Genomic DNA, 20,606 nt, shown 5'->3' with positions numbered 1-20,606 from the left:
TCGCTTTCATGTTAGGACTCTCTTGTGTGAATTTCACTATGGTTTACCAACAGAGTTTTTACGAGCGTACTTACAATATTATGGTGTCCATTGCAAACAGAATCTGCACAGCACTTTCCGAAGTTACTGATCTCCGCCTCGAGTAAGCACGAGTAGTCACTAGGAGGCGTGTGGTTGATAGATATTTGAATGAATTAACTAAATTGTTTAAGGTTTATATAGTAGTTTCCTTGCACTTTCATTTTTGCTATTCGCGGAACTGAAAGTTGAAACTACGATTGTTTATAAAAATGATTTTTGATTTTATTTTTCTAAAACCTTCCGCGTTTACAAACAAAACATGTTGTTACTTTTATTTTTAAATAATTCCACTCTCCTATATTGTCTTTAATACTTGAAGGTGATCTGTTTACTATATACTTTTAGTTTTTTTTTTTTTTAATCTTAAAATGAGGAATGTTTTAAAACATATGTTTTCAGTTAATACGTTTGTTGCAGGGTGTTATATAAAGTTGTCTGTTAAGTCCAAAAACTACAGGATTTACGCATGTAGCGTATGTTTTTACGTACGTCACATATGTTCTTTTTTCTCTGTGTACCCTGAACAGTATGGTCTGTAGATGAGTGAAGATTTTTACGTCGGGACGATCGGACGGACGGACGAGCAGAGGAGCCTTGAAACGTGTAAATCCAAGGATCTTATAAAATAGAGCATCTGTCCTTACAACAAAATCTTGAAGCCATGCGTCACAGTTTCGCCCCACCCCTACTCTGCCCACTCCGCCCAATAGGATTGCAATGTTTTGAGCCAACAATCATGGCGGAAACGAAAGTAGCCAATCAGACGATGGGAGAAACGAGAGTAGCCAATCAGACGTGCCGATGCTCGGTTGTTTTTTGGCTTCATTTAATAGGATGAAGATACATATGGGCAGATCCTCTATTTATAACATTCGTGTGTAAATCCGTTTAAATCTCGAATTCTACTTTTTTTTTTTTTAACGATCACCTTAGTTTCTTCTCTCCTAGCGTCGCTCCAAGTAATAAAAAAACAGAAATAACAAAATTACAACAAAGACTGAAAAATATATCTATGCTAATGACATCTCAATATCGAGAACAAGCTATTACCCCGTAGTACGCAAGCAGCACCTGGTCCAACATATTTATTAGGGTTAATAAACTAGACTAAGCTGTACGGCATATGCACTCCAAAATGAAAATCAATATAATGGCCCGTTGTCTTAACTCTGTTCTTTTATGCTTTTTGAAATGAAATGGGAATTGATCAGAAATATTTAATATTGCAGTCAGAAATTCACTGATTGTCTCAAGGTAAGATACTGACGCGGTTGTGTCAGCATCGTGACGAAATAAGGCTGTTCCTTATCTTTATATCAATATTCTATAAATAAAAATAAAACCATTTGTTTGAATAACTATGTTTGTGACTTAATAACTCTTCAACTACCCGACTAGGGATGAGCACGAGACGAGTCGAGACAGGATTTTCCTGACAAAATTCGAGTCGAGACACGGTTCTTCCAATAGAGAAACATACATTTTTCGAGTCGAGATATCACTTTTACAGTACATTTTCTAGACGAGACAGCCACAAATCTTGTCTCGTGCGCATCCCTACACCCGACGATCTCGATCAAATTATCAACATAGAATAGGCTAGGGTCTGGGATCGTTTATATCATTTCACTTCAACGGTGCATCTGAGAGGAGAAGAAGGGAGAGATCTTTAAAAATGATCGAAAATAACCGATATTGGTGTTGAATCCATAGCTTTGGGGGTCGCTTAGACGAACAGTGACACTTCTGATGCCGTTTAAATCCAAGTTCAGCCCCCATTAGTTCTCCTAAGGCGAGATGGCGACATGTAAAAATAATTGAAAATGATCGATATTAGTGTCGAATTCATTGTTTTTCAGGTCTCTAAGTTGATTGGTGACAGTGTTGATGGTCTTTATATCCAAAATGAAACGTATTCTCCTCATGCGAAGAACATTCATTCTGCTAGTTGAGTTAACATCACACTATTTAAACGATTTTCACGTGGCTCTCATTTCTTTGGTTATTTGGCGGAATTTTTTAACATCTTGAATACTTCTTAACTAGTGCCCTTAAGATACATCTGTCATTGTGTTTTTTTTGTAAGACAAGATAGAATCAACAATCGAGAAGTTAAGTTTGTGATGCAACAGTTTGGGGAAAGGAAATTACTATTTCTTTCATACAGTGAGTAATTTCATTGATGTCAGTGGACAATCCCTTTCCAGTGTTGTTCCTAAGAGTCAACTATGTTTCTAGTTTTCGATTTGTCCTGAAAAAAACAGGATGAAAACCCCTTTTCTAGGCTCGAAATATGAACTTCCTTCTGTCGAACAACTTATCGACATGTCTTTTGATTCGACCTTCAAAATGCTTATTGGTTCGTTACCGTTACAGGAGTTTTGGTTCCAGTCTAAGGCTGTTTATCCCGAAATTTCGAAAAAAGGATGTAGGCTAAGACATCTGCTGTCATTTGCAACATATCTAGTACGCATATGCAAAGCAAATACAACAACAGGTACAAATACAGAATATGGAGCAAGCATGGGTGCCCGAAGGAAATTTTCTATTGGGGCATCTACATGATTGCTATATTACGTTTGCTATGCTTTTATTTGTATTAAGAAAATCTTAAGAAATGTAAGTTGTTTTCGTGGGCCAGGGGGGGCCCGGGCCCCACCCTGTCCCCTTCTTCGGGCGCCCATGGGAGCAAGATCTAGGTCTAATATTATTCAATGTGAATGCAGACATAGGAAACTGGATGTCTGAGAAACAGCTTTACATTAGGTGAGTACCGAATATTCATAATATAGATCTAGCGAATATGATCGTATCTTTTTGAATATTTCTATTTATAACAGTATTGCATTGTCATAATTGACACAGGAGGGCTGCGAAGAACTAGCAATTACTAGAAGGTGTCTAAGACAACAGAAATATTTTGAAACACTGATCTACATAGGGATGCATTCGAGTCGAGTCGAGTCGAGATTTAAGCCTGTCTCGACTCGTCTCGAGAAAATGTTGTCTCGACTCGTGTCTCGACTCGTGTCTCGACTCGACAGTCTCTGTCTCGACTCGACTCGAATTCGAGTCGAGACGTCTCGAAATTCGAGTCGAGACAAAATATACGAGTTAAAATATACGCACACATCAGCCAGACCATCATGACTACCTACCTAATTGTCAGTATGTCGACTTTTGGCATGGATAAAAACGGCGACACGTCTTGGCATACACGCAATGATCCTTGATAGGTCGCTGGAGAGAGCTGGCACCGCATGTGCTCACTCAGGTCACCTAATTCCCGTAAATTCCGGGAAGGGGGGCGATGTGTTCTGACGTCACGTTCAATCACATCCCACAAGGGACATCACTCAAATGTCCGGCTCCAATTTCAATGAAACTTTTTTTGCTGATAGAAGGCATGTATGCATCATTACTTGTGATGACAAATTTTTGCCATGGTGCATGTTTTCTATTTTTTTTAATAACTTTTAAGAATTGTGATGTGGTTATTAGAGATTACTACAGAAGTCCCTTACTACCCTTTGTAAACGGAGCGTTAATGAAGAAAAGTGAAGAAAAACCATGTGGATACATATAAGTCCTGGGGGGAAGTCGTATGGTAGATATGACCTTGATGGCAGCCATCTTGAAATCCGCCATTTTGAATTAAGGTCAAGTTTTCAAAATGGGAATAGGGTAATATGATACATAATTTCGGGCTAGAATTTAATTAGAAAAATAATGGTGAGGTTAGTTTTAAGATACACCCATTTGGGGGAAAGTTACAGGCATATTAATTGTTTTTACTTACTGTGTGCGTAAGTCCCTTCTTACTTTCGTCTCAAGACCTGTAAATCGATCGCAACGGCAGAGCCCGGTTTCGCACTAGTGTTTAGAAATCTTTAAACTCACTTGAGGCAATATTTGTGGATTATTGTATTGTATTTTGCCTTTAATTAAATTTGAACCCACTTCATGATCTTGTGTAAAGTATCAGTAAAAGAGAATTTATGTTTTTATGGAGAACGTAAGCATGGCAATTATAAAAGGTGAGTAAGGTGCGTATGTATTTATAAGAAAGTTTATTTTACGAGTCTTTTGTGGTTCCGCCAACCTATTCTTTAGTTGTTTTTTTTTTTCAAAATACTCATATCTCATAAATAAAAGAGCTATTATAAAATCTCTTACCACTATTCTTTAATACTTATAAAATTTTATTTATTGTAAAAGCACTGGCGAGATATTTCTTATCGCCCACTAAAATTATGGTGGAGCTCCTTCGTGGCTAACGGTTAGCATACTTGCCTTTGGCGTGGGAAACCTGGGCTTGATTCCCGGTGGGAGTTCATGTGGTTCGGATTCCACGTTAATCAGTAGGTCCACGTCTCACATAGCCTCGCTGCTGAACGGGACGTTAAACTCAGAATCAATTCAACTCAAAATTATGGTTTTGACTTTATTATGATGTCATTAGTTTAAACGCCCAACTGCCCAGTAATTATAAACATTGACTACATTATAAAATTGTAATTTGTGACGACTAAAATATCAGAAATTAAAGATTATTCTTTGTGTTTTGGAACATTTTGAAAAACGTGAAAAACTGGTACTGCACCGATACAACACACCTTTTGGATTTATCATAACATGTCTTACATAGCTTTGGTTCGATTCTCAACACCGACTGCAACTACCCGTTAAATTGTGCATCCGAAAGGCACTCTTTGTTAAACCTCGATTATCACCGCTCATCTTAGTAATATATATAACTTCACCGCGAAGCAAATATTGCATTTCTCTCTTTCATCCTAACACAAAACAAAACTAACCACAGCTGTGACACGAAGGAGCTATTTCGAAAAGAAACAAGCTATGCTTCATAGAGATGTGTACCAAATGATAGAAGTATAAAGTATTGTTTTCTTTACTGTTTATTGATATCAGTTGGTGTTCTTAATGAGTTTACTCATTAGTTTAGAAAGAGTATATATGGAATTTGGACATATGTTGTACGTATTCTCCTGAGAAATTGATGAGACCAGAAAAGTTATAAGGACAGATGGAATAGGTTTAAGCGCATCTACGTGACTTTATCAAATATTTATTCTCCATAATGGTACCACGCGGAAAACTTGGTATAGGTCTACTTTTATCTTTGCCTCCCTCTGTTAGCTGTTTCGTATCATATATATCGGATGGTTTTGATATTTCTTCTGATCATTAAAACAACAATGGTACCTGTGTGCGTGCAGAAATGCAAAAGCACAAGGTAACTTCCTATTTGTTTTGGAAACAACAAACCCATTTCACGTGTGCGAGAGAAATTGAGCACAGCGAGATCGGGTGTTTACTTACGGTCAGTTCGCAGCAGGAGTCCATGGTAAAAGATTTGGCTATCTCGAAAACACTCGCAAAACCTTACAAATACAAAAGACTTGCAAAGAAAATTTAGACACAGATGTTTCAATTTTCTTTTAGCATCTTTCTTCAGCAAGAGTCGATTCATTGTATTCGAAAAAGGGAAGGGAGAAAGGGTGAATTTATATTTTATCTGGGGGTAACGTTGTAAGTAGTATAAACAATACATACCGCTTCCGACTCTGTACTGAAGCACTTCCTTTAGCGGTATATCACTAGATCTATTCTGACCCTCATCCCACCTCAAGTTGTAAAGTAGAAAGGGACAGAAGTATTCAACATGACTGCGCACTTGAGTTTCAGTTCACAATACGAAAACCAATGAGCAAGTAAACAGTCTTTTGTAGGATCGTGTTTTACTTCTTGAATTTATTTTTGAACATTTCTGTGAATTCAACAACAGAACGCAGTAGAAATACGGACTAGTTTTTACTCCAACCATTACTTTCGCTCCAACCCAGGGATGCCACATTTATGATTTCGTACTAATTTAGTGATTTTACTATTGAACTAGTGATCTAGTACGTACTTTGGGTAAATAGGCACATTCTAGCGATTTTTTGCATTTTTTTCTGATGCAGACAAATGAGAAGGAAACGGTTCTTAAAATAAAAGGAAGAAGTATATTGCAGTTCAAAACAAATGTAGAAACCTTAAATTATTTTTTTCTTTTCCCTCTGACTGAATGAAACCCCTGCTGTGTAACGACCTTAGGTAATCAACGGCTATCTTTGGTCCGCTACCTCCTTTTGTTAGCCGACATGAGATGGGTTACTTTTTTTTCTGGAAGAAAGTGAAGAAATAATTATCCAGTACATTTACGTTTTGTCAGGCACACAGGCGCAGTCTGTACTTGTTTCCTAACGAATTTTAGCAACATAACATAAATGAAACATATGTACCAGAAAATAGACGCAGTAGAAACGGAAATTTTCATCTGTGACACATTTGATGAGAAATATAGTTAGATGTCACGTGCAAGCACTCTAAACATGTCCTATCCTGTAATTCTATTCGTATGTTTATGTAGGTAAGACTGAGAAATCAAGAAACAATAATAACTGGTTTTCTTCCAGGGGGAAAATCTAAATGTGAAGGGGTGTTACACTGGGACTTTAATTGCGTCCTTTGTACAAGATTAACAAGTAATAGCAATTTTTTAATTTATTTTAGTTCTTGGGGAGAGGAAGATGGAAGCGAACCCTCGTAAGGACCTCTGCAAGGAAACATGAATACTATCCGCCACTGTTTGTTACATTACACAAAATAGTTTTATATATATATATATTGAGTTTTAGTCAGGGTTTTCATTCTGCAGGAGAGGGGGGATAGTAATACCTGACGAACATTTTCTATTCTCAGAGTGTTGCAATGATAGCATTTCCTCCATTATAACTTGGCCAAGCTAGTTGCATTATATGTAAGATTAAGTTAGCCTAAAAAGCTTAAATTTCTATGCCTGTTTTACTCTGTGCCATATTATATCTATGGTTATATGAGGCATGGATCTACAGTTTAAAGTGGGATACCGGTAACAACTTCATGAGCTTCCACCGTAAATCGAACCAGAGTCTCCCACGATCAAGGCGTATGTCTTAACCATACAGCCACGAAGAAATTCACATAAGCACACACACACATATATATTGTTGAGTTGATTTTGACTTTACCGTCTCTTTCAGCAGCGAGGATATATGAAATGTAGACCTACTGATTAACGTGGAATCCGAACTACATGAGCTCGCGCCGGGAATTGAGCCCGAGTCTTCCACGGCCAAGACGCGTACACTAGCCGCGGAGTTCACACACACACACACAAAATCAGAGTCCTCACACACCAAGGGTGAGAGCTGTGCCACTGAGTCACAGCGGCCACGGGGCTAGGTCTAGTCCACTTTACGTTCATAGTTTCTTAGTACATAAATGTTACGATTATGAAATAGATTTTCCTTAATGAGCTGCACAAAAACAAAAGCTTTCAAAATACATTAAACAATTAGCTCGATTTGAGTGTGAACTTAAAGTTATATCAGAGTGTAAATACGGATACGCACCAAAGCTCGAAAACTTAATACACTATTTCTCCTATATAGTCAGCATGTATCAAGCAATCGTTCAGCTTTCATTTGAGAGGATGGAAATCGAAGGCCCCTGAACAACTATGTTACTAATGTGCGGAATGTATTTATCTTACAGTGAACTGCTTTGATGCCAAGTGGCCTAACTCCAAAATTGAAATTTTCCAGGAGTGAAAGTTGAAGTTCAATATCTCATGAACAATCCATATTTCTTTTATGTTGGGAACCAAAACCATAACTACTGTATGTAGTTCATTGTTTTATAACTTAGTGTTTACAAAAATCCTTTTAAAAAATAACCTATTCATAGAAGTGAATGATACTTATCTGTACTAGTTCTTGGCATCCAAGCAGTCCATTTATTGTAATACTAGCTTAATATACCCATTCTTCGCATGGGGGCTGTATTTGGAAGTCAATACCTGTGGAAGTATCACCATTCATTTCAGTGACCGCGAAAACTATGGATTTGACACTAGTATCAATCAATATGGGCTATTTATACATGTCTCGGAGTAGTAATGGGGTTCCTTTAGGACACTTTTTGGCCCCTGGGTCCCTGCCTCAGGACCCATGGTCCCTGGCCGGGGTCAATGACCTAGGGGTACATAGGACCACCCCCTCTATATTTTGGCAGGGGTACCATGGCCCACCCCCTAAATTTTGGCAGGGGTACATAGGACCACCCCCCTTAAATTTTGGAAATTGCCAAATCTAAAAATTTGGTATGGTAGCCTAGGACCACAGTATGTACCTCTATCAGTATTGGGGGTCTATGTCGTTCCCTTTCATGGGTAAAAAATTGCCAAAAAGTCAAATTTCGGAGGTTTTTGACCTAATTTATCCCCTTGGATGAGGTGCTATTACCCTATATGGTTATATGGGCGTATACAGGGGTCCATTCCCTTTCATAAGACATGGGTATATTAATGCACCCCTTGAAAAATTTGGGAGGAGTACCTTGGCCCACCCCTTAAATTTTGCAAATTGCCCAATTTAAACATTTGGTATTATAGTACAGGACCCTAATATGTACCAAGATAAATTTGGGTGGTCCACCTCGTTCCCTTCTACGGGTACAAAATTGCCAAAATATAAACGTAAGCAATACGTTGTACCACGTGTTTGGTTTTTGGTCGATTTTATCCCCTTTGATGAGGTGTTATTATCCTATATAGTTATATGGTCATGTATAGGGGTCCATTACCTTTCATAAGATATGGGTATATTTGTGCACTCCTTTAAAAATTTGGGAGGGGTACTTTGGCCCACCCCTTAAATTTTGGAAATTGCTCATTTTATATATTTGGTATTATAGTATTGGACCCAGGTCCCTGGCCGGGGTCAATGACCTAGGGGTACATAGGACCACCCCCTCTATATTTTGGCAGGGGTACCATGGCCCACCCCCTAAATTTTGGCAGGGGTACATAGGACCACCCCCCTTAAATTTTGGAAATTGCCAAATCTAAAAATTTGGTATGGTAGCCTAGGATCACAGTATGTACCTCTATCAGTATTGGGTGTCTATGTCGTTCCCTTTCATGGGTAAAAAATTGCCAAAAAGTCAAATTTCGGAGGTTTTTGACCTAATTTATCCCCTTTGATGAGGTGTTATTACCCTATATGGTTATATGGGCGTATACAGGGGTCCATTCCCTTTCATAAGACATGGGTATATTAATGCACCCCTTGAAAAATTTGGGAGGGGTACCTTGGCTCACCCCTTAAATTTTGGAAATTGCTCATTTTATATATTTGGTATTATAGTATTGGACCCTAACATGTATTATAATAAATTTGGGTGGTCCACCTCGTTCCCTTCTACGGGTACAAAATTGCCAAAATATAAACGTAAGCAATACGTTGTACCACGTGTTTGTTCTTTTGGCCCAATTTATCCTCTTGGATGAGGTTCTATTACCTTATATGGTTATGTATAGGGGTCTATTCCCTATCATAAGACATAGGTACATTTGTGCACTCCTTTAAAAATTTGGGAGGGGTACTTTGGCCCACCCCTTAAATTTTAGAAATTGCTCATTTTATATATGTGGTATTATAGTACTGGACCCTAACATGTATTATGATAAATTTGGGTGGTCCACCTCGTTCCCTTTTAGGGGTACAAAATTGCCAAAATATAAACGTAAGCAATACGTTGTACCACGTGTTTGGTTTTGACCTAAGTTATCCCCTTGGATGAGATCCTATTACCTTATATGGTTATATGGTTATGTATAGGGGTCTATTCCCTATCATAAGACATAGGTACATTTGTGCACTCCTTTAAAAATTTGGGAGGGGTACCTTGGCCCACCCCTTAAATTTTAGAAATTGCTCATTTTATATATTTGGTATTATAGTACTGGACCCTAACATCTATTATGATAAATTTGGGTGGTCCACCTCGTTCCCTTTTAGGGGTACAAAATTGTCAAAATATAAACGTAAGCAATACGTTGTATCACGTGTTTGTTTTGGCTCAATTTATCCCCTTGGATGAGGTCCTATTACCTTATATGATTATATGGTTATGTATATTGGTCCATTCCCTATTATAAGACATGGGTATATTGATGCACCCTTTAAAAATTTGGGAGGGGTACCTTGGCCCACCTCTTTATTTTGGAAATTGCCCAATTTAAACATTTGGTATAATAGTATAAGACCCTATATATATATATATATATATATATATATATATATATATATATATATATATATATATATATATTACTATAAATTTGGGTGGTCCATCTCGTTCCCTTTCATGGGTACGAAATTGCCAAATTTTAGTACAACCACGTGTTTCGTTTTTCACCTAATTTATTCACTTGGATGAGGTCCTATTACCTAATATGATTATATGGTCATGTATAGGGGTCCATTACCTTTCATAAGATATGGGTATATTTGTGCACTCCTTTAAAAATTTGGGAGGGGTACTTTGGCCCACCCCTTAAATTTTGGAAATTGCTCATTTTATATATTTGGTATTATAGTATTGGACCCAGGTCCCTGGCCGGGGTCAATGACCTAGGGGTACATAGGACCACCCCCTCTAAATTTTGGCAGGGGTACCATGGCCCACCCCCTAAATTTTGGCAGGGGTACATAGGACCACCCCCCTTAAATTTTGGAAATTGCCAAATCTAAAAATTTGGTATGGTAGCCTAGGACCACAGTATGTACCTCTATCAGTATTGGGTGTCTATGTCGTTCCCTTTCATGGGTAAAAAATTGCCAAAAAGTCAAATTTCGGAGGTTTTTGACCTAATTTATCCCCTTTGATGAGGTGTTATTACCCTATATGGTTATATGGGCGTATACAGGGGTCCATTCCCTTTCATAAGACATGGGTATATTAATGCACCCCTTGAAAAATTTGGGAGGGGTACCTTGGCTCACCCCTTAAATTTTGGAAATTGCTCATTTTATATATTTGGTATTATAGTATTGGACCCTAACATGTATTATAATAAATTTGGGTGGTCCACCTCGTTCCCTTCTACGGGTACAAAATTGCCAAAATATAAACGTAAGCAATACGTTGTACCACGTGTTTGTTCTTTTGGCCCAATTTATCCTCTTGGATGAGGTTCTATTACCTTATATGGTTATGTATAGGGGTCTATTCCCTATCATAAGACATAGGTACATTTGTGCACTCCTTTAAAAATTTGGGAGGGGTACTTTGGCCCACCCCTTAAATTTTAGAAATTGCTCATTTTATATATGTGGTATTATAGTACTGGACCGTAACATGTATTATGATAAATTTGGGTGGTCCACCTCGTTCCCTTTTAGGGGTACAAAATTGCCAAAATATAAACGTAAGCAATACGTTGTATCACGTGTTTGTTTTGGCTCAATTTATCCCCTTGGATGAGGTCCTATTACCTTATATGATTATATGGTTATGTATATTGGTCCATTCCCTATTATAAGACATGGGTATATTGATGCACCCTTTAAAAATTTGGGAGGGGTACCTTGGCCCACCTCTTTATTTTGGAAATTGCCCAATTTAAACATTTGGTATAATAGTATAAGACCCTAATATATATATATATATATATATATATATATATATATATATATATATATTACTATAAATTTGGGTGGTCCATCTCGTTCCCTTTCATGGGTACGAAATTGCCAAATTTTAGTACAACCACGTGTTTCGTTTTTCACCTAATTTATTCACTTGGATGAGGTCCTATTACCTAATATGATTATATGGTCATGTATAGGGGTCCATTTTCTATCATAAGACATAGGTACATTGATGCACCCCGGGAGGGGTACCATAGCCAATCCCTTAAATTTTGGAAATTTTTCAATTTAAGCATTCGCTATCATAGTACATGACCTCAATATGTATCATGATAAATTTGGGTGGTCCACCTTGTTCCCTTTCATGAGTAAAAAAATGCCAAAATATAAACATAAGCAATATGTTGTATCACGTGTTTGGTTTTTGGCCCAATTTATCCCGTTTGATGCGGTCTTATTACCGTATAAGGTCATATGGTCATGTATATAGGTTCATTTCCTATCATAAGACATGAGTACATTGATGCACCCTTTAAAAATTTGGGAGGGGTATCTTGACTCATCCACTCAGTTTTAGAAATTGTTTAATATAAGCATTTGGTATCTTCGTACAGGTCTTCAATATCTACCACTATAAATTTGGATGGTCCACATCGTTCCCTTTCATGGGTAAAGAACTACCAAAAATCAAATTTCGGAGGTTATTGACCCTTTGATAAGTATTTAGCACGTTATATGGTTTATTACCTTTATATGTTTATGTTCTCTTTTAAATTTGGGAATTATAAAATAACATAATTTGGTAAACGTTTTCTAGGACCCATTGTAGATGTTGGTGTTCCTCTTATGGCCAAATATTCAAAATTTAAAGGTTATTGACCGGCTTTATTATTGAATAACTACAGGATTTATTACTTTTTCATAAGACACAGGTGTATTTGTGTACCAATCTTAAATTTCGGGAGGGGTACATTTCTTATTGTCATATCAATAATTGGTGATTGTTCTTAAAATTGGATAGTATCTCATTCATTGGGTAAATCATTATGATCACGTGATCAGTTATTGACCTATGATGGGATTAGGAGTCCAGGACATTGGTACATTTAAACTTTGTAGGATAATTTGAGAATGCGTCATTGGTATTGATTATTACAGCCAAATATAAACGTAAGCAATACGATGTACCACGTGATTGACCTTGATGAGGTAGTGTACAGGGATACATAGCTAACCTTATTGAATCTTATGACTCATAGTCTTAAGGGAATACATGCTACAATACTGGCAAAGTTATTGTTGATTCAATTTGATTGGTTGATCACTATCTTTCGTGCAATCTGATTGGCTGATCACTATCTTTCGTGCAATCTGATTGGTTGATGAGTTTCAAATCTTTGCTGCATTCAGTTTTGTTTTAACATTTAAAAAGTTTGAAACTTTGGTTTGACATTTTTTCGTTTGATATTTTTAGTTTAAAAATTTTTGTTTCGAAAATTTTTGTTTGAAAATTTTGTTTCAAAATTTTGTTTGAAACTTTTCGTTTGAAATTTTTGTTTGAAAAGTTTTTGTTTGAAATTTTTGTTTCAAAATTTTTTGTTTGTAAATTTTTTTCAATTTTTTTGTTTAAAATTCTTTCGTTTGAAATTTTTCGTTTCCAAAATTTTTTTTCTGTTTAAAAATTTTTGTTTGAACAGTTTTGTTTGGAAAATTTTGTTTCAAATTTTTTTGTTTGAAAATTTTTGTTTGAAAATTTTTTGTTTGAAATTTTTGTTTGACATTTTTAAAAGTTTGTGCACTCATTAGTAAAGAACCGGAACTGTTTAGAACTAAAACGTCTGGCAACATTGTGGTGCAATAGTACATGTCAGAACATGATAATGCAACGTCATCAGTTTTGCATCATATATAAGTATCGTTCGAGTTAGTATTCATGATATCATCATGGCTACTTGTCTGCAGTTTCTAAACACACGTGATGTAATGAAATCATTTACCAAGATTACTGATTTACAACAGAATGTACCTTATAGAATCTTAGCTAGCCAAACGATCCCTACAAAGTTTGGATTAAGAATCGTAGTGAAGCTTGAAAATGATAAGAATATAATTTTACCAGCAAGATATTTTCCCATGGAAGCATCAAAACAAGAAGAACTGCTGCGTTTCTTAAATACTGGATCTGTATCTTTATGTTACAAAGGATTCTTGGGTCGAAGTCATCAATTTGAATTTAGTACACAGCCAGATTCGTCAGCAATTGTGATGAAATCATGAATTCAAACGTCAGCACATTAGACATAGTTGTATGAATTTGGTTGGTCAGCATGACGTCAGCAACTGTGATGAAACCATGAATTCAAACGTCAGCACATTCCTTTCCAATGACGTGAGCCGTAGTTCTATAAATCAACCAATACACTGTCATCCCACGAAATCATTTGAGCAAGTGCTTTTCAGGAGGAAAGATGTGTACTTCTAACGATAAAGAGTTCATCTTCGCAAGCTATTATCCAATAAATATATTTCAAACAAAACATGTGATGATTGGTATCAGTGCTAAAACATTTGAACCAGTAATTCGATTGGGCAAAGCAGAACAATTTGGTGTACAACTGACCTGTGAAGAATGGCAAATATTATGTTCACGAATCGACCAAATGAACGATTATTTTCATGATGAGCTAAATGTGACCATAGTCAAATCATTATTCTCAAATCATGAAGTGGTGATGCGTACAGTCCTCGAAGAGAAGAAGGTGCTGTTACGTAAAAAGAGTACATTCCATGTCCCTCGCAACATGGTGTATCTAACACAAACGGAATGGAACAAATTCATCAGCGTATTTCAGTGTGTTAAACATGCAGTGGAAGTGTGCAACAAAACAAGTATATTCCTGAAAAAGTACTATTTTGAAAAATGTGTTATGCATATTGTACAACATGTATCTAGATATTGTGATGGTTGTCAACATCGTTCGTGGGTGCATAACTGTATTGATAAACAGTTTATTTGTGATCAAATGGACATTGAATTTCCACCAATTGATATCGCAATAGACCTTAAAAGACTTCAATTGGAATTAAAATTATACGCTAAAGACAAACTAGTGCAAGAAGTTCAAAATACATTGTATCGACAATATCCAGAACCACTATCTGGTATGGATGTATGTGGAGTGTAATAAAATGATCCATTTCAATGAATTGTGTTTTTTCATTTCAAGTACAACCCCATATTCTGATGTGTACTATTGCACCACAATATTGCCAGAGGTTTTAGTTCTAAACAGTTCCGGTTCTTTACTAATGAGTGCACAAACTTTTAAAAATGTCAAACAAAAATTTCAAACAAAAAATTTTCAAACAAAAATTTTCAAACAAAAAAATTTGAAACAAAATTTTCCAAACAAAACTGTTCAAACAAAAATTTTTAAACAGAAAAAAATTTTGGAAACGAAAAATTTCAAACGAAAAAATTTTAAACAAAAAAATTGAAACAAAGATTTACAAACAAAAAATTTTGAAACAAAAATTTCAAACAAAAACTTTTCAAACAAAAATTTCAAACGAAAAGTTTCAAACAAAATTTTGAAACAAAATTTTCAAATAAAAATTTTCGAAACAAAAATTTTTAAACTAAAAATATCAAACGAAAAAATGTCAAACCAAAGTTTCAAACTTTTTAAATGTTAAAACAAAACTGAATGCAGCAAAGATTTGAAACTCATCAACCAATCAGATTGCACGAAAGATAGTGATCAGCCAATCAGATTGCACGAAAGATAGTGATCAACCAATCAAATTGCATCAACAATAACTTTGCCAGTGTTGTAGCATGTATTCCCTTAAGACTATGAGTCATAAGATTCAATAAGGTTAGCTATGTATCCCTGTACACTACCTCATCAAGGTCAATCACGTGGTACATCGTATTGCTTACGTTTATATTTGGCTGTAATAATCAATACCAGTGACGCATTCTCAAATTATCCTACAAAGTTTAATGTACCAATGTCCTGGACTCCTAATCCCATCATAGGTCAATAACTGATCACGTGATCATAATGATTTACCCAATGAATGAGATACTATCCAATTTTAAGAACAATCACCAATTATTGATATGACAATAAGAAATGTACCCCTCCCGAAATTTAAGATTGGTACACAAATACACCTGTGTCTTATGAAAAAGTAATAAATCCTGTAGTTATTCAATAATAAAGCCGGTCAATAACCTTTAAATTTTGAATATTTGGCCATAAGAGGAACACCAACATCTACAATGGGTCCTAGAAAACGTTTACCAAATTATGTTATTTTATAATTCCCAAATTTAAAAGAGAACATAAACATATAAAGGTAATAAACCATATAACGTGCTAAATACTTATCAAAGGGTCAATAACCTCCGAAATTTGATTTTTGGTAGTTCTTTACCCATGAAAGGGAACGATGTGGACCATCCAAATTTATAGTGGTAGATATTGAAGACCTGTACGAAGATACCAAATGCTTATATTAAACAATTTCTAAAACTGAGTGGATGAGTCAAGATACCCCTCCCAAATTTTTAAAGGGTGCATCAATGTACTCATGTCTTATGATAGGAAATGAACCTATATACATGACCATACGACCATATACGGTAATAAGACCGCATCAAACGGGATAAATTGGGCCAAAAACCAAACACGTGATACAACATATTGCTTATGTTTATATTTTGGCATTTTTTTACTCATGAAAGGGAACAAGGTGGACCACCCAAATTTATCATGATACATATTGAGGTCATGTACTATGATAGCGAATGCTTAAATTGAAAAATTTCCAAAATTTAAGGGATTGGCTATGGTACCCCTCCCGGGGTGCATCAATGTACCTATGTCTTATGATAGAAAATGGACCCCTATACATGACCATATAATCATATTAGGTAATAGGACCTCATCCAAGTGAATAAATTAGGTGAAAAACGAAACACGTGGTTGTACTAAAATTTGGCAATTTCGTACCCATGAAAGGGAACGAGATGGACCACCCAAATTTATAGTAATATATATATATATATATATATATATATATATATATATATATATATATATATATATATATATATTAGGGTCTTATACTATTATACCAAATGTTTAAATTGGGCAATTTCCAAAATAAAGAGGTGGGCCAAGGTACCCCTCCCAAATTTTTAAAGGATGCATCAATATACCCATGTCTTATAATAGGGAATGGACCAATATACATAACCATATAATCATATAAGGTAATAGGACCTCATCCAAGGGGATAAATTGAGCCAAAACAAACACGTGGTACAACGTATTGCTTACGTTTATATTTTGACAATTTTGTACCCCTAAAAGGGAACGAGGTGGACCACCCAAATTTATCATAATAGATGTTAGGGTCCAGTACTATAATACCAAATATATAAAATGAGCAATTTCTAAAATTTAAGGGGTGGGCCAAGGTACCCCTCCCAAATTTTTAAAGGAGTGCACAAATGTACCTATGTCTTATGATAGGGAATAGACCCCTATACATAACCATATAACCATATAAGGTAATAGGATCTCATCCAAGGGGATAACTTAGGTCAAAACCAAACACGTGGTACAACGTATTGCTTACGTTTATATTTTGGCAATTTTGTACCCCTAAAAGGGAACGAGGTGGACCACCCAAATTTATCATAATACATGTTAGGGTCCAGTACTATAATACCACATATATAAAATGAGCAATTTCTAAAATTTAAGGGGTGGGCCAAAGTACCCCTCCCAAATTTTTAAAGGAGTGCACAAATGTACCTATGTCTTATGATAGGGAATAGACCCCTATACATAACCATATAAGGTAATAGAACCTCATCCAAGAGGATAGATTGGGACAAAAGAACAAACACGTGGTACAACGTATTGCTTACGTTTATATTTTGGCAATTTTGTACCCGTAGAAGGGAACGAGGTGGACCACCCAAATTTATTATAATACATGTTAGGGTCCAATACTATAATACCAAATATATAAAATGAGCAATTTCCAAAATTTAAGGGGTGAGCCAAGGTACCCCTCCCAAATTTTTCAAGGGGTGCATTAATATACCCATGTCTTATGAAAGGGAATGGATCCCTGTATACGCCCATATAACCATATAGGGTAATAACACCTCATCAAAGGGGATAAATTAGGTCAAAAACCTCCGAAATTTGACTTTTTGGCAATTTTTACCCATGAAAGGGAACGACATAGACACCCAATACTGATAGAGGTACATACTGTGGTCTTAGGCTACCATACCAAATTTTTAGATTTGGCAATTTCCAAAATTTAAGGGGGGTGGTCCTATGTACCCCTGCCAAAATTTAGGGGGTGGGCCATGGTACCCCTGCCAAAATTTAGAGGGGGTGGTCCTATGTACCCCTAGGTCATTGACCCCGGCCAGGGACCTGGGTCCAATACTATAATACCAAATATATAAAATGAGCAATTTCCAAAATTTAAGGGGTGGGCCAAAGTACCCCTCCCAAATTTTTAAAGGAGTGCACAAATATACCCATATCTTATGAAAGGTAATGGACCCCTATACATGACCATATAACTATATAGGATAATAATACCTCATCAAAGGGGATAAAATCGACCAAAAACCAAACACGTGGTACAACGTATTGCTTACGTTTATATTTTGGCAATTTTGTACCCGTAGAAGGGAACGAGGTGGACCACCCAAATTTATCTTGATACATATTAGGGTCCTGTACTATAATACCAAATGTTTAAATTGGGCAATTTGCAAAATTTAAGGGGTGGGCCAAGGTACCCCTCCCAAATTTTTCAAGGGGTGCATTAATATACCCATGTCTTATGAAAGGGAATGGACCTCTGTATACGCCCATATAACCATATAGGGTAATAACACCTCATCCAAGGGGATAAATTAGGTCAAAAACCTCCGAAATTTGACTTTTTGGCAATTTTTTACCCATGAAAGGGAACGACATAGACCCCCAATACTGATAGAGGTACATACTGTGGTCCTAGGCTACCATACCAAATTTTTAGATTTGGCAATTTCCAAAATTTAAGGGGGGTGGTCCTATGTACCCCTGCCAAAATTTAGGGGGTGGGCCATGGTACCCCTGCCAAAATATAGAGGGGGTGGTCCTATGTACCCCTAGGTCATTGACCCCGGCCAGGGACCATGGGTCCTGAGGCAGGGACCCAGGGGCCAAAAAGTGTCCTAAAGTAACCCCATTACTACTCTCGGTATTCCTCACCCGCTGACACCCGGCCCGCATACAGTAGTAGCTGAATTTGCAAGTCATTGCTGATGGAAGTGTCACCATTGATCTCAGCGACCGTGAAAACTATGGATTTGACACTAATGTCGATCAATTTGGATTACTTTTACTACATGTCTCGCTAAACGCCCCCCTGAGACCCCCTGGTTCCAATTTTGACAAAAACGCTTCGCCTTAGACTGGGACCTGGACCAAGGTATCCGTGACCAAAATTTGGTAACTCTCGGTCAACTTGTCTTGTCCCCAGGTCGGTCCCTGTAAACGTCCCCCCCGAGACCCCCCTGGTTCGAAATTTAAAAAAAAAACGCTTCGTCTTGATCTGGGCCTGGACTAAGGTACCTGTGACCAAATTTTGGGATCTCTCGGTCCACTCGTCTGGTCCCCAGATCGCACACAGACAGACAGACAAACACACAAACAAACTCTTTTTTATTTATATTAGATAAGATATACTATGTAAAATAGTCTCGTATCATAATATGTGATTTACAACAAATGTTACATTATATATTATCCGTAGCTCGTGATATGCTGCAACATATTAAAGCCTCAGAATAGTTGGGCAAGCGAATAATCCAGAAGTTACGTAACCCTATTGCGTTCATGGGAACGAAAACACAATAATTATAACTATGCTAAATTACTATAGACTACCAACTGCTCATTCAGAGAATTTATGAAGTTCACTTTATCGCAATAGTTTTATACAAACTAGATTTAGACTACGGATAATAGTTTTATACAAACTAGATAATCAATTATTATTATATTTGCAGTACAACCAAATACAACATTAACTATTAGTTCTAATTAACTGAATTGAGCTGAAAATTAAATCTTGATCTTTAAAGATTAACTATTAATTTTATGCGTTCTGTACCTTTCTGAAGGAATAAAAGCTGGAATTGGTTTCAAGGCTGTTTCTGAGTGAATACTTTCTTCAAAATAATCTTAAAAATTATAGAAAGATTTTCGAGACATTCGAGTCGAGTCGAGATTTTTAAGAGCCGTCTCGACTCGACTCGTGTCTCGACTCGAAAATTCGAGTCGAGAAATACGTTTGTCTCGACTCCTCTCGAATTTTACAAAGTGTGTCTCGACTCGAATCTCGACTCGAATTCGAGTCGAGTCGAGTCGAGATTCGAGACATGTCTCGACTCGAGCGCATCCCTAGATCTACATTTAACAGTTCTTCCATGTCGTATGAATACCAACTATTGATATTGCTGTCAAATACTAATTTCTTTATTATTATTATTATTATTATTATTATTATTATTATTATTATTATTATTATTATTAGTAGTAGTAGTAGTAGTAGTAGTAGTAGTAGTAGTAGTAGTAGTAGTAGTTGTTGTTGTTGTTGTTGTTGTTGTAGTAGTAGTAGTAGCAGTAGTAGTAGTAGTAGTAGTAGTGGTAGATTTATAAAAATACTAGCAGAATGCCCGTTCTTCGCACGAGGAGAATACGTTTCATTTTGGACATAAAGGGCACCAAAACTGTCACTAATTAACTTAGGCACCCCAAAAACTGATTCCACACTAATATCGATCAGTTTTGATCATTTATATATCACCTTCTCCTTCTCCAAGTTGCGGGGTGAATTTGGATTTAAAGTCCATCGGAAGTGTCACTGTTCATCTCCAGGACCCCCAAA

This window comes from Thermobia domestica, chromosome 3, assembly GCF_964235325.1.
Source record: "Thermobia domestica chromosome 3, izTheDome1.hap1.1, whole genome shotgun sequence".
In the NCBI taxonomy this organism is placed as follows: Eukaryota; Metazoa; Arthropoda; class Insecta; order Zygentoma; family Lepismatidae; genus Thermobia; species Thermobia domestica.
This window is presented reverse-complemented; position numbering follows the sequence as displayed.